Source organism: Dasypus novemcinctus, chromosome 6 (assembly GCF_030445035.2).
Source record: "Dasypus novemcinctus isolate mDasNov1 chromosome 6, mDasNov1.1.hap2, whole genome shotgun sequence".
Lineage (NCBI taxonomy): Eukaryota > Metazoa > Chordata > Mammalia > Cingulata > Dasypodidae > Dasypus > Dasypus novemcinctus.
The window spans coordinates 50,541,776-50,564,900 of NC_080678.1; the positions used below are offsets into that span (position 1 = coordinate 50,541,776).

Below are 23,125 nucleotides of genomic sequence, written 5' to 3' on the forward strand. Positions count from 1 at the left end.
TCTATTTTAGTGGAGGAGAAATCAAATCCCCAAGTAGTTAAGAGGTATGCCTGAGGTTCCAGACCCTTCTCTTAGTGAGAATCTACGTTTTTTCTTCCCTGAAATGTTGACCCTACCTCTTTATATAGCTAGCTAACTTCTACTTGTCTTTAAAACTTAACTTCAGCCAGTGGGCCTACTTTGGAATTTGTGTTCCTGAGTGTGATGGAATTGGACTCAGATGTGACTTCTGTATACATGCCTCTTCTGTCCCTTTTACTGAACCTGTGGTTGGCACTGGAGTTGGTAAATGCCCAGGAAACTTGAATCTCTGGACTGTCCATGTCCCAGCTGGTCACTGAGCCTCAATGGTGTAGCAGCACCTACTCTCCAGTTGATTGGACTTACCCAGGTCAGCTGACAGGGAGGTGAGGATGGATAACCACTACACCAAGGAACTGAGAGAGTCTACAGCTGCGGGCCCAAGAGTCCCATCCACAGCCATGTGGGATTGAAGCCCCCTCTCAATTGAGAGGTAAAGTGCATATCACTATCCCAGGGTCCTTAGGATGGAGGAATAAAATATGGATTAGAGTGGACTAACTAGTATTCTACTATAGAATTATTGTGACTCTAGCAATGGAAGAAATTATATCATTAAAGTGGAGACAGTGGCCACTGGAGTTGCTGAAGGCAGGGAGAGGGAAAAGAAGGTGTGATATGGGGCATTTTCAGGACTTGGAGTTGTCCTGAATGATATTGCAGGGACAGATGCAAGACCTTATATATCCTGCCATAACCCATTGAATGGACTTGGAGAGATTGTAAACTATAACATAAACATTTTCTGTGTACTTAGCTTTTCATCATTGATAAAAATCAGGGGCTTTCGGAGACACCGCCTGAAACCCTACCCCAGAAAAGTCCAAGAAATTAGATTCTTAATTTAAACTGTAGGAAAGCAGATGTAGCTCAAGTGATTGCGCTCCTGCCTACCACATTGGAGGTCTTGGGTTTGGTTCCCAGTGCCTCCTGGAGAAAATGAGGAAGACAGCAAGTTGGCAAGATTAGCAGGCATAGCAAGCTGATGCAACAAGATGATACTGATATGGGTTGTCGGTGGCAGGCTCTTTGTCTCTTCAGAGATAATCTAAACTATCTGTGACTTGTGGGTGTGGGATGATGAAAGGTTGCAGTCCTGCCCTTGGTGAGCAGGAGACAGTTTAACAATGCAAGGTCTATAAACTTTAAGTATTCAGGGGAAATGCAAAGCAAATATGCTAAAAGCTTATCGAATGCCTGAGGTCCATGCTAAAAGCTTACTAAGATGTGGAAATATATGCTAATTCAAGCCTATTGAGAACTGAAACAAAAGGACCATTTGGCCTTTCCTCTCTGTATAAAAGGGACTAAAAAATCTTGTTCCGGGCTCGAGATTCAAACAGAAAGTTCCCGAGTCCGGCCGTCCGTCAGTAAACCATTTTTCCTTCTCAAAATCATTCCTGAGTCCTGGCCTTTCTATACTCAAGTAATTGAACTTCTCTCAAATTCTACAACAATACAACAAGGAGACACAAAGAGGAAGGACAATGAGAGACACAACAAATCAGGGAGCTGAGGTAGTTCAAGCAATTGAGTGCCTTGCTCCCTCATGGGAGGTTCCAGGTTCAGTGACCAGTTCCTCCTAAAGAGAAGATGAGCAGACACAGAGCACACTGCAAATGGACATGGAGAGCAGACAGAAAGTACAAACAGTGAGGGGAATAAATAAATACATCTTAAAAAATATTTTAAAAAATAAATTTAAACTGGAAAAGAAAACAAGATGTTTTATTTATTTTAAGATTTATTTTATTTATTTATGTCCCCCTTCCCACCTCCCCCCCACCCCCATTGTCTGCTCTCTGTGTCCATTCTCTGTATGTTCTCCCGTGTCCGCCTGTGTTCTTGTCATGGGGCACCAGGAAACTGTTGCTTTTTTTGTTGCGTCATCTTGTTGTGTCAGCTCTCTGTGTGTGAGGTGCCACTCCTAGGGGGGCTGCACTTTTTTTGTGCGGGGTGACTCTCCTTGTGGGGCACCCTCTTTGCACATGGGGCACCCCTACAAAGGGGACACCCCTGCGTGGCATGGCACTCCTAGTGCACAGCAGCGCTGCATGTGGACCAGCTCACCACACGGGTCAGGAGGCCCGGGGGATTGAACCCTGAACCTCCTGTATGGTAGGTGGACTCTCTTATCAGTTGAGCCACAACCATTTCCCAAGATGTTGTTTTAAAGTGGTACTAAGATGTTAGCAAGGTCAGAATCCTATCAAGAAATATGAATATTTTAAATTCAAATCCTGTGATTTATTTTAGAAAAATTTGACATTTTAAAAATTTGAGTTTTTAAAAGGAAAACAACAACTCAGCTTTATTATCATTTCCAGGTAACCCTTGCTGGCAGTCACCCTCAGTATCTGATTTAGATGCTCATCTGCTGTGTTTACCCAGATCATAGCTCTATTTGTACTCTTCCTTGATAAATTAGCTTATAAGGAAATCAGGGGCAAGACCCTGCTTTATTTAATTTTGTGTCCTTATGCCTAGTTTCTGGGAGGTACTTACTAAATATTTGTTTAATAAAGGAATGAGCTGGGATGGAGCCAAGAGCATTGCTCCAGGGAGTCAACTCCCTTTAATGTTGCTCATTCCTGGTAACAGCTGGAGGTAAAACAAAGACCCTTGCTTCAGCTGAAAGTGTATAGTCCTCAGCCTTCCACAGACAGACCCAACTAAAAGATAGACTGCTCCCAAATAGCCATTGGTCTGTGCAGTATGGGGCATCAGAAACCTGGACTCGTGGGGTTTTAGACTACATAGAAAAGAGTGCAGCATATTCTGTGTTCATGCACATAGGTTCTGGAGTCGATCTTCTTGGGTTTGAATTCTCATTCCATCATTTTTCCAATGGTGTGATCTTTGACAGGCAATGACTTTTCTGTGTCTCGGTATCTGATGTGTCAAATATGGATAATGATAGAACTTATCTGTATTAGTTATCTATTGCTTGCAACAAATTACCTCAAAAATTAGGAATCCAAAACAGTGAACATACTATTTCACAGTTTCTATGATCAGGGCTTTGGATGGAGGCTTAACTGGGTACTTCTGGCTCAGGGTCTCTCATGAGGTTGCAATCAAGATGTTGGCTTGGGGAGCAGATGTGGCTCAAGCAGTCGGGCGCCCGCCTTCCAGATGGGAGGTCCTGGGTTCCATTCTTGGTGCCTCCTAAAGACGATGAGCGAGACAGAGAGTTGACACAAAAGGCTGGCATGGTGAGCTGATGCAACAAGATATCACAACGAGGTGATGCAATGAGGAGACACAAAGAGAAGACTCAACAAGCAGGGAGCAGATGTGGCTCAAATGATTGGATGCCTCCCTCCCACATGGGCAGTCCTGGGTTCAGTTCCCCGTGACTCCTAAGAAAGAAGATGAACACACAATGAACAGACACAGAGAGCAGACAGCAAGCATAAACAACAAAGCAGGGCGGGCGGGGCAGGGGGGAGGATAAATAAATAAGTCTTACAAAAATAATAAACTCAATGTAACTATCCTCTTGGGAAAAAAAAGATATCGGCTATAGGTCCAGTCGTCTGTAGCCTTGACTAGAGCTGGAGGAGCCTATTCTAAGATGGCTTATTCACAAGACTATTGGCAAGAGTCCTTGATTCTTGCTGCAGGGATTTCCTTATAACATGACAGCTGATTTCCACAAAATGAGCAAGAAAATAACAACAAAGAGAAAACCCCCAATGACTTTGATGACCTAGTCTCAGAAGTGACATGTTGTTACTTCCATCACCTTCTCATCAGTGGAAGGAAGTCACTTACTGCAGCCCAACTCAAGGGAAGTGGAGTTAGGCTCCACTCTTTGAAGAGAGGAGTACCAAAGGATTTGTGGACATAATTTAAAACTGCCACACTATCTTGTAGGGTTGGTTGAAGTGTTAATTACACAAGATAATACTTACAAAGTGCTTAGAACAGGGCTAACGTTCCCCCATATATTTACAAATATAATAGCATTTTCTAAAGAAAATGAAAAACCAAGTTGGAAGGAGGATGGGAAAGGCGAGGGAAGGGTTAGGATGTTGAGCTAGGACAATGCTGCTCTGTGTGGGCTGTTTATTCCCTGTGGGGTGTCTGATTGGCAGAGTATCTTCTACTCCTGCAAGGTACTGAAGAAGGCCTCCATGTGCTGGGAGCCCCTGAGGGGTTGTGTTTGTGCTTGAGGGAACATACACATGGATAAGAAAAGGGGGCTGTTAATGACTCCTGGTGTTAGCAATAGAGTGTGATTGTTTTTTCGGTGCCTTGGGAAGGTTGGAATAAGGTACTTCTGATGGGCATCCTCTGTGGTCCCATCATGCCTTGGGCAATCCTGTATGATTGCACTTGCCACATTGGATTGGAATTTGTTCACTTTTTCCCCTCTGTTAATAGACTTGCAAGTAAGCACTAGCTATTTAACTTATAACATAATATTCAACATAGAGCAGGTGTTCAATAATTTGTTTGGAGAATAAAGATAAGCTAAATTTTAAAAAATATTGCCTTTCATAAATCAAAAATTTTTATGGATACTGGTATTCAGTGGAATAGCTTCTTATTCAGATTAAACAGAGGAAGTTAAAACTTTAAAATATTATGGGGACAAACTGGAAATACTGCCTAAATATGCTTTATGAAATAATTAAATCTACCTTTTTTCTTCTTAGGAGGTAATGGGGGTTGAACCTGGGACCTTGTACATGCAAAGCAGGCACCCAACCACTGAGCTATCCCCACTCCCTACCATTTGTTTTTTATTTGTCACATATGTTCTTTGTTCACTTTTTCCTCCTTTCCTGACCTTCTTTTTGATTATTTGAATATTTTCTATGATTGCAGTTTTTTTGCTTATCACCTATATCTTTTCTTTTTGTTATTTTTTTTGCTGTTTTTTTGTTCTACTCTTTTCATCTTCTTATATTTACCTATATCTTTTTTAAAAAATGGTTCATTTAAGGTTTATATTTTACATCTTTAATTTATTAGTTTACCTTCAAGTAATAAAATGTACCAGTGTAGAAAATAACCTCAAACAGTATGCTTCCATTTCTTCTTTCTTGACTTTTGTACTACTGTTGTCATACATTTTGTATGTGTTAAAACCCCACAATAATTTGTTTTTACTTTTGCTTTGAATACTCAGTTGAGTTTAAAGTGATTTAAAAATAAGAAAAATTATTTTATAGTTACCCCTTATTTATCACCTTCAGTGTTCTTCATTCCTTTCTGTAGATTCAGATCTCTATCTGGTATCATTTTCCTTCTGCCTGAAGGACTTTCTTTTCCATTTCTTGTAGTGCAGGTCTGTTAGTGATGCATTCTTTCAGGATTTGCATGTTTAAAAATGATTTTATTTCATCTTTATTTTTTTTGAAAGCTAGTTTTACCTGGGTAGCATAGTCTTGGTTGATAATATTTTTTCTTTCAGTAAATACTTGCTCCAATCTCGTCTGGCTTGCATTGTTTCTGGTGAAAAATCTCCTATCATTCTTATTTCTGTTCTTCTCTACTTAATGTGTCTTTTTCTCTAGCTTTCTTGGCCTCCCAAACTCTCAGCTTTTTCTCTGCAACTCAGGAAGACAGCTGGATTCTACCTGAGTTCACCTTCCCTGCCCTGAAACTTGGAAATGCCTGAGGTAGTAAGCGACTTATATGGCTCATCTAATTTTTTCCTAATTTTTTAGTTAATGTGGGAGGAAAAATTTAGAGTAACTCTATCTTGGCTGAAATCAGAAGTTCTAATGTGTTAAATCAGAAAAGTAACTTCCAATTACAATACTCCTTCCTCAAAGTTGGTCTGTATTTTGTATTAAATTAGACGTATGAATTCATTTTAAAAATTCATTTAGTGCCATAGTGTTTAACATTATTCCTTTTCTTTCAGGAAACATTTAAACTGGATTTTAAAAGCATTACATGTTGGTGAAGGATCTGAAGTTGAAAATGCAATTTCCAATAAAAGTTTTCAAAAGAACTTGCTTCCAATAATAGGTGAAAGAAAATTGTTTTACCACTTTAAAACCCTGATCTAGAACAGCATATTGCACGTGAAATGAAGTTATAATGGGGAAATTTATTTGACTCTTTAATGCATCTGAATGAAAGGCACTGCCACTTTGTTTCTCAAGAGGATTTGTATATCTAAGATTATTTTATTAATCAGGGTTTTATAAAAACCTTGATATGATATTCAGAGAGGAGAAGCAGAGTGATAGCTAAAATCCGTGTGTTGATCAAGATGACTTCTGAAGAAATGGCAGCTTCTGTTCTCATTCCTGTGAATCAGAGAAGTGTGGTACCTGCTCCATCAGCTGCAGATGAAAGTAGTGACAGTGTCTCAGGCATCAGTGCTGCGAAGGCACATAATGTCAGGCAGAGTGGGCAGACTTCTCATACCATATCACGCCTGAACAAACTTGAAGGGGAATCTTCTGGAAGCAGTGTACCCAGGATTCTCTCAATAGCAAGAGAGAAAATAATAAGTGATGAGAACAGTAATGAAAAGTGCTGGGAGAAAAGCATGCCAGATTCTGTGAAAAACCTTAACATTAACTGCAACAGCATATTGAAAAACCATCAGCCAGGCCATCCTCAGAGCCAGTTTTATGAAATGTGTGCCTCTGTCTCAGAGGAAGACCTGTGTTTGGAAACTGGAATTCCTTCTCCACTGGAAAGACAGGTATTCCCTGGAATTCAACTGGAAATTGACAGACCTCCTGTGGGCATTAATCCTTTAGGAAATCAAGCAGCAATCATTGAGACCGGCAGAGCACACCCTGACAGCAGCATGGCAGTATTTCATTTTCATTATGAAGTTGACAGACAAATGTCAGATACTTTCTGTACTCTATCGGATAACTTAATTTTGGATGATTGTGGAAATTGCGTACCGCTGCCTGGTGTTGGGGAAGAGGAAAAGGAAACTTACTTGGCATATACTTGTAAACTGATGGAATTGACCAAAAACTGTGATAATAAAAATGGGCAGCCTCAGTGTGATCACTGTGACACCTTGAAGGAGAAATACTTGTGCTTTGAAGGTTCTTGTCGGAAGGTCAACATGATATATGCAAGTGATAGCTTTTGCAAGGAAGATTTTACTGATGCTGTACCTGCCAAGACCTTTCTGAGCCACTTTGAGGATTTCCCTAATAATTGTGAAGATGTAGAAGAAGATTTTTCTAAAAGCAAAAAGGAGCGGTCCACATTGCTTATCAGAAGATTTTGTAAAAATGACAGGGAAGTTAAGAAATCTGTGTATACCGGGACAAGAGCAATTGTGAAAACTTTGCCTTCTGGCCATATTGGGTTGGGAGCTTGGAGTTACGTCATTCAGAAGAGAAATGGTCTCTTCTTGCCTCATGGGAGAGTAGTGGAACGTTGGTCAACTGTGGCAGTTAGGCAAGATGGGAGCTGCTGTCTATCAGAAGCCCAGTGGTATTCGGTAAGATTTTAAGGTTTCTTTTGATTATTTCTTTAACTTGATATTTTAAAAATCCAAATTGCAAAGGTTTTAATTCTTGGAATTGTAATTTCTGTCAAATTACGTTTCTTAGGGGGATTGTTTGTAGTTGTAGGAAACTGGTAGACCTAACAGACACTGCAGTTGATAGCCATCATGATTGAGTGGACTCTGCAACAATATAAATGAGTAGCAAAGTTCACATACATATGCCATTGAGAATGGAGATTTCCTGATTGCTGAGTGCAGGATTATAAAACACAGATTCCTGGTAGTGGACAAATGGCTCCATCCACTGATTGTCTAGCCCTTTGGGGATACAGGCCTTTTTACTCTTCTACCGTGTAGTTTTATGTTGGTTTTTAGTTTGAAGATCTAAAGGAAATGAAATTCTATTTCTTCTATTTTCCAACCAGTGGTCCCAGTTTCCTCATTCTTACCAGCATCCTTAACCATTTTTGTGACATGGACTCCTTTGGCAGTTGGTGAAGCGTATGGACCCCTTCTCAGAATAATGTTTTTAGATGCATCAAATGAAATACAAAGCACTTAAAGGACACAAATTATGTTGCAAAACATTTATCAAAGTATGTTTTGAAATTGTGATATAGCAATATAAGTTCTTTATTAATACACTAACTAATGGCATTTAATAATGTGATAACTACCATAATTTCAAAATAACTAATGAATGTAAGTAGGGTTACAAAATGTCCTGTTTTTTGTCTGTGATTTTTCCAGTTCTAGCACTGGATATCCCATGTCCCAGGAAACCTCCCAGTCCTTGGCAAACTAGGCTTGTTGGTCACCATAAATATATAAATATTTCAGTAAGTCGATACAACTGTAAGGTGATATAAAAGTATATGTGATTTCTGTTGGTGACAGAATCACAGATACTACTAATACCACTGAGGTTTGTTGCCTGTATTTGTAATAGAAGGAAATGCTACATTTCCATTTGAAATTAGTGAAAATAAAGATTTAAATTTTTTTCATCCAAATTTCTGCTCCTTCAAATTCTACCCATGAACTCCTCTCTTTAATTTAGGAATCCCTGCTTTACAAATACATAGTCTTTGTAAAGGTCTTGGACCAGATCCTTTCTGCTGAAGACAGCACCTTTATAGTCCCAGTTTTTTTGTTCTCCTGGCTAAACAGTCCTGCTTCCTTCAACTGTTCTTTGTGTGAAACTGTTTCTAGAACTCTCACATTCAGTTTGTCACAGTCTCTTTAAAACCCGACCCCCAAAATTAAAACAAAGTCACTTGTCTAGGAAAAATAATCACTTATTGAAATATAATTAATGTATTTCTCTTTTCATCATCAATCATAGTAACTAACATTTTTTGAGCATTTAGCACATGCCAGGCATTGGACCAAATCATTTGCATGCTTGATTTCATGTAAACATGTCAACTCCATGATATTGTATTATTAACCCTATTATATTGCTAGGACAATTATCAGGGGAAGAGTGGGTATCACCATCCCCAAATCCTCAAGACTGGGAAATGAACAATGGGCTAAAGTAGACCTACTCTTACTCTGCTATAGACTTATTGTTATTCTAGCAATGGAAGAATTTTTATCATTCATGTGGAGGCAGTGGCCTCTGGAGGTTTGGAGGGGAGGGAAAAATACATGTAATACAGGGGCATTTTCGGGACATTGGAATTGTCCTTCATGACTGTACAATGACAGATACAGGCCATTATATATTTTGTCATAACTTAGAAAATTGCGTGGGACAATGTAAACTATAATGTAAATTATAATCCACAGTTAGTGACAATGCTTCAATATGTGTTCATTAATTTTAACAAATGTACCACACTAATGAAAGATGTTGTTAATGTGGGAAAGTGTGGGAGGGGAAGGGAGTGGAGCATATGGGAATCCTCTTTATTTTTAATGGAATATTTATGTAATCTGAAGTTTCTTTAAAATAAATAAATAAGTAAATGAGAAAAGAAAACTATCAGGAAAGCCATATAGCTTGTTCACGACCACCTAGTATAACTAGGGTTGTAATCCATACAGTTTATATTCTTTGTTGGTGTATTAGTAAACCAAAGGGATGCTAATGCAAAATACCAGAAATTGGTTGGTTTTTATAAAGGGTATTTATTTGGGGTAGGAGCTTTCAGATACCAGGCCATAAAGCATAAGTTACCTCCCTCACCAAAGTCTATTTGGAGCAAGGTGGCTGCCAATGTCTGCGAAGGTTCAGGCTTCCTGGGTTCCTGGGGCTTGCTTTTATCTGGGTTCAAGTTTCCTTCCGTTTTGGTGCTGGCTTCTCTTTCCTCTGGATGCTGACTTCCCGGGTCTTCAGCATCAGACTCTAACATCAGAAATCCCCAACTCTGTTCTTCGCCATGCCTTCTATCTGTGAGTCCCCACCCACCAAGGGGTGGGGATGCAACACCTTAAACATAACTCAATCATGCCCAGGTACAGATCAGATTACAAGCATAATCCAATATTTCTTTTTGGAATTCATCAGTTATATCAAACTGCTATAGGTGGTTTCTCAAGATCTGGAAAGAAATAAAATTTAGAGTAACCTTTTAAAGGAAGAGAAGAATTCTCTTCATTTTAGTATCTATTGATTGAGTAGTCCCACTCAACAATGTTTGTGTTACGGACTTGGCCATGTTAGATATGCTGCTTTGCAACCTGGTGAGCTCTTAAAAAATACCAGCCTCTGGCGGCGGACTTGGCCCAGTGGTTAGGGCGTCCGTCTACCACATGGGAGGTCCACGGTTCAAACCCTGGGCCTCCTTGACCCATGTGCAGCTGGCCCATGTGCAGTGCTGATGCTCGCAAGGAGTGCCCTGCCATGCAGGGGTGTCCCCCGTGTAGGGGAGCCCCATGTGCAAGAGTGCACCCTGTAAGGAGAGCCGCCCAGCGCCAAAAAAGTGCAGCCTGCCCAGGAATGGTGCCACACACACGGAGAGCTGACACAACAAGATAACGCAACAAAAAGAAACACAGATTCCCATGCCATTGACAACAACAGAAGCGGACAAAGAAGATGCAGCAAATAGACACAGAGAACAGACAACCGGGGGTGGGGGTGAGAGGAGAGAGAAATAAATAAATAAATATTTTTTAAAAAAAAGATCATTTAAAAAAAAAATACCAGTCCCTGGGAAGTGGATGTGGCTTGAGTTGTTGAGCGCCTGCCTATACATGGAAGGGCCCAGGTTTGGTTCCTGGTGCCTTCTAAAAAGAAGATGAGCAGATAGTGAGCACAAACAATGAGGAGGGGGTGGAGAAAGAACTGAAAACATAAAATAAATCTTAAAAAAATAAATACCACTCCCTAACATCCTCCATGTAAGATTCCTTGCTGGGTATTTTTTTCAAAGTTCCCCTGATGATTATGTGTGCATCTGAGTTGAGAACTATTGGCTAGGAGCTTATGAGCTGCCCATTGCAGAAGCAATTGCTCTGGTCTAAAGACCCCCTGGGGGAAGCACTTGTAGCTCAGTGGTTGAGTATCTGCTTCCCATGTATGAGGCCCTAGGTTCAATCCCCAGTACCTCTTTAAAAAAAAAAAAAAAGAAGGAAAAGACCCACTTGGATATTCTGTTTGGACTCTTAGGAGAGTCAGGACTGACTTTGGAGCCTGCCTGAAAAGTTAAGGCCCATTGGTCCCTTCTCTTTATACATTTGCTTACACCCACCAAGTGTCAGACTCTTTTCTGTGTTTCTTCTCCTGATTCCAGATGAAACCTGAGTCAAGTCAAAGTGGTGTTAGCTCCCCACACTCTCCAGCTCTTCTGACTGAATTTTGTCCTCCCAGGGGGAAAAGAGCTTACCACAAGCATGTGTGTCCTCCTATGTTAAATGTGATGACTTGTAAATTCTCCCCTCCACCCCCACGCCCCATGAAACTACTGTGAGAGCAAAATATCATTCCTCTTGAAAATGCAGAAATGCAGTAACTTTAAAATTAGGTACACTTGAAGTTGGACATTAGGAAAAGTGGAAATTCAAATATAACAACATGAATGGAAATAGTTTGCTTCAGAACCATTATTGTAGTTTCCCATACATTTACACAGATACAAGGTTCGTGAATGTGGTATGAATTTCAGAATAATGTTTGGCATGCCTGTACCCATTTCTCAAATTAACCTTTTTTCAGCCCTATTAAGTCTCCTGAGAATGTTCCCTGGTCCTAACTCAAACCTGTCCCTTTCTGTAAGTCAGAGATCAAAGGTTGGTTAATTCCCAATGAAAAGAACTGAAGAGATGATGCACTGGTCCCCTCCCTGCTCTTAGTCTCTGGGGCTGGGAGAGGTTGGAGGCCACACCTCTGTCAGAGTGGACTCCAGGAACTTTTCCCTTCTGTCTGACCAGGCTTGGAAGAGGTTGTTGACATTTTTATTAATCCTTAGGATGGAGCTGGAAGATAGGCTGAACTGTCTTTCTGAACATTCCTAAAGGAGACACCTAAAAGTGAGAGCCCTTTTTGAACCTTCAAACCTCCCCAGGGGGAGCGCATGTGGCTCAAGCAGTTGCGTGCCAGCTTCCCATAGGGAAGGTCCCAGGTTCAATTCCCGGTGCCTCCTAAAAACAAACACAAACAAACAAAAAACCAAACCTCTCCATGGCAGAAATTAACCAATATTTTATAAAGTTTGGTACTTTTTCTATTTTGGTTTTTAGGTTACTTAAAAGTTACACACAGGAGTTATAACCATTTCCCCCCTAGCCCCTATGAATTACTTCACATAGACACAAAAAAACTAATTATACCTGTTTTGTTTTCTGATTATTTCACATGTGTTCATCCTGGTTCCCCAATCAAATTGTAAATTTATTAAGGGCAAGAACTGGGTCTTATCCTTTTTTCTACTTTCCATGTAAACTAGAAGAATGAGGTTATTGTGGGGGCTGAATGAAATGATACTTTTGAGGTTCTCATCACAGCACCAGCATGGAATGAGTGCTGCTCTTCTTGATCTGGCCATTTATTGCATGCTTTGTGGTAATAGGTTCTCCCCTCATTCTCACCTTTGGTGGCTTCTCACAGTAAAGTTTATAGCTGGTTGAATTTGAATGTAGGCTCCTCAGTCTATAGCTTGGTATCTTGAGCAGTCCTTCCCCCATATTTAAAGAATGTGCTGTTTGTCCATTTAACTCCTTGTTCCCACATTTAAATTTTTTTTCCCTGTGTGCCTTGGTCAAAACTATCCAATTAGTTCATATTTGCACAGCTGTGTAGAGAAGAATGGATTTGAAAGGAAGACATTAATGAGGATTAATGCCTGCTGACTGACTAACTATATTGGTATCCTCCTCCCCCTGCTTGTAAAAAATTAAAAGCCTGTGCCTTATCCAGTTTCAGCCATACTCCCTCTTTCCTGTTCTCAAATTATTGTCTCAACAAGATGGGATATTTTGTTACGTGGTAAATTCTCCATGCTAAAGATTGGTTAAGGGTGTTTTCTCTTCTAAAAAGTTCTATCCTTGCTTAAATTTGGGGGAGTTTAGATACTTAGAGTTATGTTGAATATGAAGTTCGAAAGTTTCCTGCTTCTGTCTAGCTGGATTCTTTCACGTGATCTGAGTTCTGTATGCATTGAATGTTGAAACAGAAAGTGAAGGTGGCTAGGGCAGAAATCCCATCAGATCCTATATTATCATTTCATTTTTTCCTTCCCTTGACCCACATAAGGATTTACTGTACAAGAATATGTATGATGAAATACAAAAGAAACCATTGAGTTATATTTTAAAAAATCAGACTAGAGAAAAAACTAAATTAAAAATGGAAGGTCCACCTGTGGAGCTGGCCCATGCGCAGTGCTGATGCGCACGAGTGCTGTGCCATGCAGGGGTGTCCTCTGCGTAGGGGAGCCCCACGTGCAATGAGTGCGCCCTGTAAGGAGAGCCGCCCAGCGCGAAAGAAAGTGCAACTTGCCCAGGAATGACGCTGCATACACGGAGAGTTAACGCAGCAAGATGACACAACAAGAAGAAACACAGATTCCTGAGCTGCTGACAACAGAAGCGGACAAAAACAAGAACACACAGCAAATGGACACAGAGAACAGACAACTGGGGGTGGGGGGAAGAAAGGGAGAGAAATAAAAATAAATCTTAAAAAGAAAAAAAGAAGGTCCAAGGAAATGGACTTGGCCAAACGGATAGGGTGTCTGTCTACCACATGGGAGGTCCAAGGTTCAAACCCAGGGCCTCCTTGACCCGTGTGGAGCTGGCCCATGCGCAGTGCTGATGAGTGCAAGGAGTGCCCTGCCACGCAGGGCGTGGGGAGCCCCATGCGCAAGGAGTACGCCGATAAGGAGAGCTGCCCAGTGCGAAAGAAAGTGCAGCCTGCCCAGGAGTGGCGCCGTGCACACAGAGAGCTGACGCAGCAAGATGATGCAACAAGGATAGACACAGATTCCTGGTGCTGCTGACAATAATACAACAATAGAAGCAGACACAGAAGAACACACAGCGAATGGACACAGAGAGCAAACACTGGGATGGGGGGGCAGGGAAGGGGAGAGAAATAAGTAAATAAAAATCTAAAAGGCACAAAAACAAAAAAAATATAAAATCCAAACAAAATAAAAAATGAAAGGTCCAAAACCAGTTTCTGTATTGCTAGTTTCTATTCTACTTTCTTCCTCTAAAATGCATCTTTTTTCTTTACACTTTTTTCTACTCTCTAGCTCAGAAAATTAAATTTAAGAGGCAATGATAATTTTTTGAGTGTTTGACAAAGATACCTTTGTCAGTATATATGATTCTCTGTTTTTGTCTCTTTCAAGTTGAACTGAAGCTTGAAAGAGAGATAATATCTCTCATGTGGAACAGGACCAATTGACAATAAATTCATCTTCTAAAGTGTAACTTTTGTGGGTGATCAAATATCCATTTTGGTGACAGCCAGCTTTTGGTCTGCTGTCCAGACGTGTAAGAGACTACTGTTGAAATAGCAACCTGTCTTATTTTCTGATCCAGAAATTTGGTCATCCTGCATATTGGTTACAAATTTGGACCTTGGGATAATTAAAATTTAGTGGAGAGCTCGGGCTAAGCTGAAAGCCTGTGTGTGGCGACATGCCAGTCCGCCTCCTCTGTTACTAAGATAATGCTGGGTTCTTGTCATGAGTGTAGGACGATTCCGACCCCTTCCCACTGAGTAAAGTGAGTGGGAATCCAGCTGCCAGTTGTCCTGTGCAGTGTCATCACGTCTGTTGCGTCAGTGGAAAATGTGACGGCTGTCAGAGGCCACCTCAGTTATGATTGGACAGCTTTCCTTCATTAACTGTATTGGGGTGGTTTAGGATAAATTTACTTCCACATCTCTGTAATTACACCAACTCTTTGGCTAGGGTTTGGCAAGGGATGAAATGAAAAGCCCTGATTTTAACCTTGCCCCTACATATCCTGCATAATGGGAATTAGAAGCTGGAAAGGCCTTATCCCTGAGAATGGGCCATGGTTAGTTGCTAAATGGTGTGGAGCGCTGATCTAACTCATCCCTTGCTCTGAGAATGAGCTATTGCCCAGAGAATGAGCAATAGCTGTGTCTGCCTCCACTGCATCTCCTCCTTGCATGCTGATTCGAGTGTAGCGGTCCCCTCAGGGCTTACAGGTATCCTGGGATAGTGTGGAGGCTTCCCTCTTTGTGACTAAATGATTCTGCATTTATGGATTTGAAACATCAGTGGGGTGACCATTCCCGGCCGCCATGACTGGACAACTGGTGTCAGGCAAGCCCTCCCTGACAAGCTGTTCTCAGGCTGTCCTGCTGATGTCAGTTTCTGGTCCTGAAGAGCCCCCACAACACCCAGATGAACTCCCTTGTAGTTCTTTGTTCTAGCACATTCAAAGCCTCCTTAAATATGGATCCTGCGGAGCTCAGGCATCCACACTTACTCTTGGCCCCCTACTTTCAACTCCAGCTTCTTCCTTCTCATTTAGGCCATCACACCTTCAAAACCCTCAGAAAAATATCAGCAGAAAACACCTCAGCCTTCAGAAACACAAACACATGTTACCATCTTTCCAAGGTAAAAAGAATTCTGTCTTTTGAAACAGATCTCCTTGGAGGGAAGGAAAAATGCTTTGATTTCTTCATGCTGAGACATCCTTCCCAAGGACTCTTTTAAAGTACCAGACAATAATAAATACATAAATCTTACATAAGCTTCACAACATACTCATATTGTTCTGTACTTGCTGTCAATAGCAGAAATGAGACCAGAACCCAGTCTGTTTGCAGGGAGTTGGTGCTTGCTTAGAGCCTGTTAAACAAGGAAACTTAGGACCAGGCAGCTCCACTGGAATCCAATAAAGAAGTCAGAAGGCATTTGGATAAAACAGAATTGAGTTGAAAATAACTCTCCTGGGCTTTTCCATCAGGGAGATGGGAGAGACCATTCAGAAAGAAACTAGTATAGACAAAAGAATGCAAACTGTCATCAGAGCATGGCAGACAATCATGAAGAGAGAGTGATAGAAATATATCAGCAGAGCAAGGGCGGAACCAGGCTTTGTGATGCTAAAGCATATATAATTGGGGGTGGGCTGCTCTTTAAAAAAATTAATGCAAAATTAATTGCAAAACTAAATCTTTACTTAAAAGGAGAAAGGAAATCATAGTAATATACAAATTTTTAAAAGTTCTTAAATCCTAAAAACAACCCCAAATCCAAAAAGATACATATAATGTTTTTAATTAATTAGCTGCATGGCAGACTTTTATATTTTTCTTTCCTGCATTTTGGAGCTGCGTACTCTTTGTTCACCTCTTCACATAGCAACAATTTTGTAATAGCATAGTATAGAAAGAATAATATCATAAAGAGTAATAGCTTAGAGATACTTTAGGCTTTTCTTGAACATTTCCGTAAAATAGGACAAGCTAAACTTTTAAAATAACTTTATTGAGATATAATTCACATATCATATGAATCACCCATTTAATGTGTATAGTTCAGTGTTTTTTAGTATATTCACAGTGTTGTGTAGCCATCACCAAAATCTAATTTTAGGGAGCAGATGTGGCTCAAGTGGTTGAGTGCCTGCTTCCCACATGGGAGGTCCAGGGTTCGGTTCCCAGAGCCTCCTAGAAAAACAAAACAAAAAAAACAAAAAGCAAAGCAAACGAACTTGGGAGCCAATGAGGCTCAGTGGTTGAACACCAGCTTCCCACATACGAGGTCCTAGGATTGCCCTGGTACCTCAAAAAATAAAACAATTAAAAAAAAATTTTAAATCTAATTTTAGAACATTTTCATCACCCCAAAAAGAAACCTTGTACCCATTAGCAAAGACTCTTCATATCCTCCAAATGTCCCCACATTTTAGGCAACCTCTTACTTTCTGTCTCTATAGATTTACCTAATCTAGATGTTGCATGTAAATGAAATCATACAATATGTGGTCTTTTATGACTGGCTTTTTTCACTTAGCCTAATGTTTTCAGGATTCACACATGTTGTAGTATAAGTCAGTACTTCATTTCTTCTTTTCTTTTTTTTTTTCAAAAGATTTTATTTGTTTATTTCTCCCCCTTCCCCCCCTCCCACCCTGCTGTTTTTTGCTGTGTTGTCTACTCTTCTCATTTTCTCTCCTCTAGGATTACAGGGATTTGATCCTGGAGACTCCTGATGTGGAAAGACATCCCTGTCAATTGCACCACCTCAGTTCCTGGTCTCTGTTTACTGCACCTTGACCTCTCCCTTTGTCTCTCTTTTGTTACGTCATCGTCTTGCTGCATGACTCATTTGCGCAGGCACTGGGTCTCCACATGGGCGCTCGTACAGGCACTTGCACGGGCACTGGCTCACCGTGCGGGCACTTGGGCTCACTACGCAGGCACTCGCACTAACTGTCTCACCATACGGGCATTCGTGTGGGCACTGGCTTACCGTGCAGGTTTCTCTTCTTCTTAGTCGCCAGGAGGGCCCAGGGATCAAACCCAGGTCTCCTCCCATATGGTAGGCAGAAGCTCTATCACTTGAGCCATGTCTGCTTCCCTTCATTCCTTCTTATAGATGAATAATATTCTATAGTTTAAGTTATACCACATTTTGTTAATATACTCTCCAGTTGTTGGATATTTGTTGTTTCCACTTTTTGACAGTTATGAATAATGCTGCTTTGCATATTCATGTGTGGACAAATTTTTTTTTTTTTTAATTTCTCTCTCCTTCCCACCCTCCCCACCCCCCCTTTGGCTGCTCTCTATGTCCATTCGCTGTGTGTTCTTCTTTGACTGCTTCTATCCTTATCAGTGGCACTGGGAATCTGTGTTTCTTTTTGTTGCATCATCTTGCTGTGTCAGGTCTCCATGTGTGCAGCGCCATTCTTGGGCAGGCTGCACTTTCTTTTGCGCTGGGCGGCTCTCCTTATGAGGTGCACTCCTTACGCATGTAACTCCCCTACGTGGGGGACACCCCTGCGTGGCAGGGCACTCCTTGCGCACATCAGCACGTGCATGGGCCAGTTCCACACGGGTCAAGGAGGCACGGGGTTTGAACTGCGGGCCTCCCATGTGGTAGGCAGATGCCCTATCCATTGGGCCAAGTCCGCTTCCCGTGGACAAATGTTTTAATTTCTCTTGGGTATATGCCTAAGAGTGGAATGTCTGGATCATAGGGTAACTCTATACTTAACATTTCTGAGGAACTGCCAGTCGTTTTCCAAAGTAACGCCACCATTTTCATTCCCACCAGTAATGTGGGGAAGATTCCAATTTCTCCACATCCTCACCACTTTTTTATAGTCTATCTTTTGTATTATAGCCATTCTAATAGGTATGAAGTGGTATCTCATTGTGGTTTGGATTTGCATTTCCCTCATGGCTAATGAAATTGAGTCTTTTTTCATGTGCTATTGGTTATTTGTGTATCTTTGAAGAAATGTCTATTCAAATCCTTGGTCTATCTCTAAGTTGGGTTATTTTTCTTTTGTTGTTTATGCTTTTTGTTTTATGTCTAAGAAACCATTGTCTAACTCAAGGTCGTGAAGATTTATTCATGCTTTCTTCTGTGTGTGTTTTAGTTTCATATTTAAATCTATGATCATTTTGAATTAATTTTTGTATATGTTATCAGGTAGTGATCCAGTGTCATTCTTTTCCTTGTGGATATCTGGCTGTCCTAGCACTATTTGTAAAAAAGACTGTTCTTTCCCCATTCAATGGTCTAGGCACCCTTGTCAAAGTCAGTTGACCATAAACACATGGGCATATTTCTAGATTCTCAATTCTATTCCATTGATCTATATTTCTATCCTATGCTAGTTCCATACTGCCTTGATTAATGTTGCTTTATAATGAGTTTGAAATTAGGAAGTGTAAATCCTCCAACTCTGTTCTTTTTCAAGATTGTTTTGATTATTCTGATTCTCTTGCAGTTCCCAAAATGAATTTTACTATCAGCCTGTTAACATCTTCAAAAAAGACAACTTAGTTTCTGATAGGGGTCACATTGACTCTGTAGATCAATTTGGGGAGTATTGCCATCTTAACAATATTAATTCTCCCCATCCATGAACACAGGCTGTCTTTCCTTTTATTCAGATGAACTTGTAATCATGCCATCTTGCAAATTGGGATAGTTTTACTTCCTTTTCAATCTGAATGCCTTTTACTTCTTGCCTAATTGCCCTGTTCAGAATGTCCAGTGTAATATTAAATACAAGTGGCAATAGTTGACATCTTTGTTTCGTTCCTGATCTTAGTTCTTCTTTGGTAAGCCAGAAACCTTCCTCTGAGTGCTTTTGAGTTCTTGTGAAGTTCTCACCTCTGAACAGCTATAATACTATTGATTACCAGCCATCCCTTATATGGACTGTGACAACTTTGGGCCACAGGAATTCTCGGTATGGCACATGTACTGCAGCAGCAGGATGCTTGAGTTCAAGTCCCAGCTCTACCATTTATTTGATATGTGACCTGAAACTACTGTTGCCACCCATATTTCCCTCTCCTCACATCTTGGGTCCTTGTTTCTTTATGAGTAGTAAGTGGTAAGACCTAGAGTTAGTTCTTATAGTACAAGTTCAAATTCTCACATGGCTCACAAGGCCCTTGATCTGGCCTATGGCTGCCTTTTCTGCCCACTGCTAACCAGACCCCCATTCTTACCCTCATCAGTGTCCATACAGAACAGTTTTCACTTTTGAGCCTTTGTGCATGTCCTTCTCTCTGCCTAGAACAGGGGTCAACAAACTATGACCCGTGGAACAAATCTGGCTGCTGTATTAGTCAGGGTTCTCTAGAGAAACAGAACCAACAGGAGATATCTGTAAATAGTATGAGACTTTATAAAATTGTCTCACGCAATTGTGGACATACACAAGTCCAAATTCCGTGGGGCAGGCTGCAAGCCAGGGACTTCGATGAAGGTCCTTGGTGAATTCCACAGGAGACGCTGGCTGTCTGAAGTAGACATGGAAATTCTCTCTCTAAATGCCGAAATCATTTTTCCTTTTAAGTCCTTAAACTTATTGGACGAGATGTCACTCATTACTAGCAGTCTCCTCAGTTGATTGTAGATGTAATCAGACATCTGTGCAGTTAACTCACTTATGATTAAAGTCCATTAAATGCCCTTGTATTATAATTAGCCCAGTGCTTGCTTGACCAAACAACTAGACACCATTACCTGGTTAAGTTGACATATTAGCCTAATCACCACACCTGTCATCTATTTTTGTATAATCTGTGAGCTAAGCATGTTTCTACATTTTTAAAGGGTTGGGCAAAAAGTAAAAGAATAATGTTTCATGACTTGTGGAAATTACATGAAATTCAAATTTCATTGTCCATAAATAAAGTTTATGGGAACACAGCCATGCTTATTCGTTCATGTTCTATAGCTGCTTTCACACTGTAATAGCTGTAAAGGGGACTGTATGGCCTTCAAAGACTAAAATATTTATTATTTGGTCCTTTACAGCAAAAGTTTGCTTGCCCGTGGCCTAGAACACTCCTCTATATCTGGCTAACTCCTCCCCATCCTTCAGGCCTGACCTTAGATTTTACTTCTTCTCAGTGGTCTTCAACCCCCACCTTCTGTCCCTAGTGCAGACCCCAGTCCAGAGCTTTCCTGACAGTTAGTGCTCAATACATGTTTCTTGAATGACTCTCTGAATTAAAGAATGAATAAATGCAGTTTCCACTCATTCTTCAATGTCTCTTTCTTTCCTTCCCCAATCCCAAGGTCAGCTCATTAGCTATCCTTTCCCTGACTCTCGGAGCTTGGAACCAGCTCCTTTGTACAGTGGAATTTCCATTGATCTTCAAAAGGGTCTTCTTCAGTCCTGTGGACTCAGAGAGCCATGCGCATCATCTCCCCAGACTTGGCTTATAGGACAAAGAGGGGCCATGGTTGCACTTCCTTCTGTTTGGTCTCCCTATTTATACTGACTATAAAAACCCTTGGGAACGCTGTACTTTCTGCATGATTTTTCTGTAAACCTACAATTTCTCTAATAAATAATAAAAATAAAAAAGAGGAAAAAACAGAAACGACAACAACAGAAACCTTGGGACGGTGTCCACAGGTTTTGTGTTTTTATAAGGAGCAGCTGAGACTGCTGTGTTCCACGGTAAGATGGAGAGGAGGAAAGCCCCTTCTTCTCAGAAAACTCAGTTCTGTCCTCTTCTTTGGAAGCTCCAGCCCCAGCCATGGAATAGAGCGAATCCAGTTTCTCTTTCTTGGTAGTCAGGGATGGGGTGGTGAAGGAATAGGCAGCATACTGTGTTTTTAAATTGGGGGATTTTTCTTCGGTTTTGGGAGGTGTTTGGCTAGTTCCTCCAAACCATCTGACCCCAGACCTCTCTATAATAGACCTGAGGCAGCAGTCTCTTCTCTTTAAAAAGACCCAAGTACCAGTTCTATTTCTGCTATTGACTGGTTGTGTGACCTTGGTCCAGTCACCTTAGGGCCTGGGGTTTTACTTCCTTTGGGTATAAAAGGAAGGGAGGGCATACATGTATACAGTGCCTGCTATGTGCCAAACACTTTGTATATAATTTGCATAGACTTATTTAATGAATTATAAATTACATGTTCCCTCTTATTGAGACTACAGCCTGCCGGTCTATGACTTCTTGATTTCAATTCCTTATCCTGGATTTGGGGTTGAATGAATATTCTACCTTCCCCAGTGGTGCCTCCTTGAGGGATTTGAATTGGAGTGAACCTCATCATTTTCCTACACTTGGGGAAGTGGAAGGTCAGGGGAGGATGTTTCTTAAACAATGAAATGCTTGCAGCAGTAACAGTGAAACAGCAAGCACCTGCTGGTTTCCTAATCTATGCCAGACACTGCACTTTTCAGATTGGCTTTTCTTTTCTCTTTCCTTTCATTCTTAGAGCAAGTTTCTAAGAGACAGGTTTGATTAACATTCCCATTTCACAGATTCATATCCCCATTTTGTATTCAAAGAGTCTAAGTAATGTGACCAAGGTCACAGTGTCAAGACTTAAACTGGAGTCTGACTGTGTCTGAAACCCTTGCTCTTAACTACTCCTCAGAATTTCCTCTGGAAGATTCTCATGTAACTCACCCCTATAACTTGGCTGAGGTTCTCTTATTAAAAGAGTGAATGCTAAGCCGGATGAATCCTCGAGCTGTTTTTTTCTTCAAATATGAGCTGGGTGTGACCTTTGGATGCAGTGGAAAATGCAGGGAACAATACCAATTCTTAATGTGAGGGGTGTGTTGGCTATTGAAATGGCTAAGATTTAATTTTATGATTCAGCCTGCTAGGGGGAGGAAACCAAGCCTGAAGATTTGATTTTTTTTTTTTAACTAAATTGCTGTAATTTAGAAGTACATTTAAAAATTTTTATAAGTAAGCAAGAACAAAGTCCAAAGCAAACTATACACATCTGACTCAGAATCTATAGCTAATTCATGATCGTGCTGAAATACCCAAACCTACTGGGAACATAACTTAGTATTTTTCCATTTTAATTTAAAATTTTTGTCATCTTCAAGCATTCTGACCAAATGATCTGAGTGTGAAAAACATTACTCAGTAATATTTGTTTCCATGGTCCTGGGTTGTGAAGCAGGGTAAAAAATTGAGCTGGTTGTATATTCAAACCCTTGGCAGACATGAAATCTCCCTGCACGTATAACTTTTCTCCTCTTATTCCATGGTCTTAAGGATGTGGTTCCATTTGGAGTGTGGTATCTAGAGAAAAGGGGGACACAAAAGTACAGTGGAGGCAGAAAAACAAAATCAGGCTGCCTGTTTCCTTTAGTGAACCCTGCCAGCATCAAGTAGAACCTGATTATGGTAATCTGACTCTGTTTTCCCTTTCTGAATCTGACCTAATTTTATTTTTTTTCTTTAGGAGGTACCAGGGATTGAACCCAGGACCTTGTATGTGGGAAGTAGGCACTCAGCCACTGAGCTACACCCACTCCCTGGCCTAATTTTAATAACTTCATTTTCAACTTGAGATTTGATAACTTTTATCACTAACACCTAGTTCATCTTATCCTTATGTTTTAATAGAATAAAAGATCAATTTGTAGGTAGACTTCGTTGAGTAGTTTAACTTCAGGAAGATTTAGCATCAAATT

General features: G+C 40.7%; 1 protein-coding gene across 3 annotated transcripts in view; it reads left to right on the forward strand.

The window, feature by feature from the left end:
* PLCE1 (phospholipase C epsilon 1) overlaps nucleotides 1-23,125 on the forward strand; it is a 384,952-nt gene that overhangs the window by 39,124 nt on the left and 322,703 nt on the right. For all 3 annotated transcript variants that reach the window (XM_058298789.2, XM_058298793.2, XM_058298790.2), the window contains exon 2: nucleotides 5,963-7,522. The gene's annotated coding sequence lies outside the window, so the exon portion shown is untranslated. The remainder of the gene's footprint in view (nucleotides 1-5,962; nucleotides 7,523-23,125) is intronic.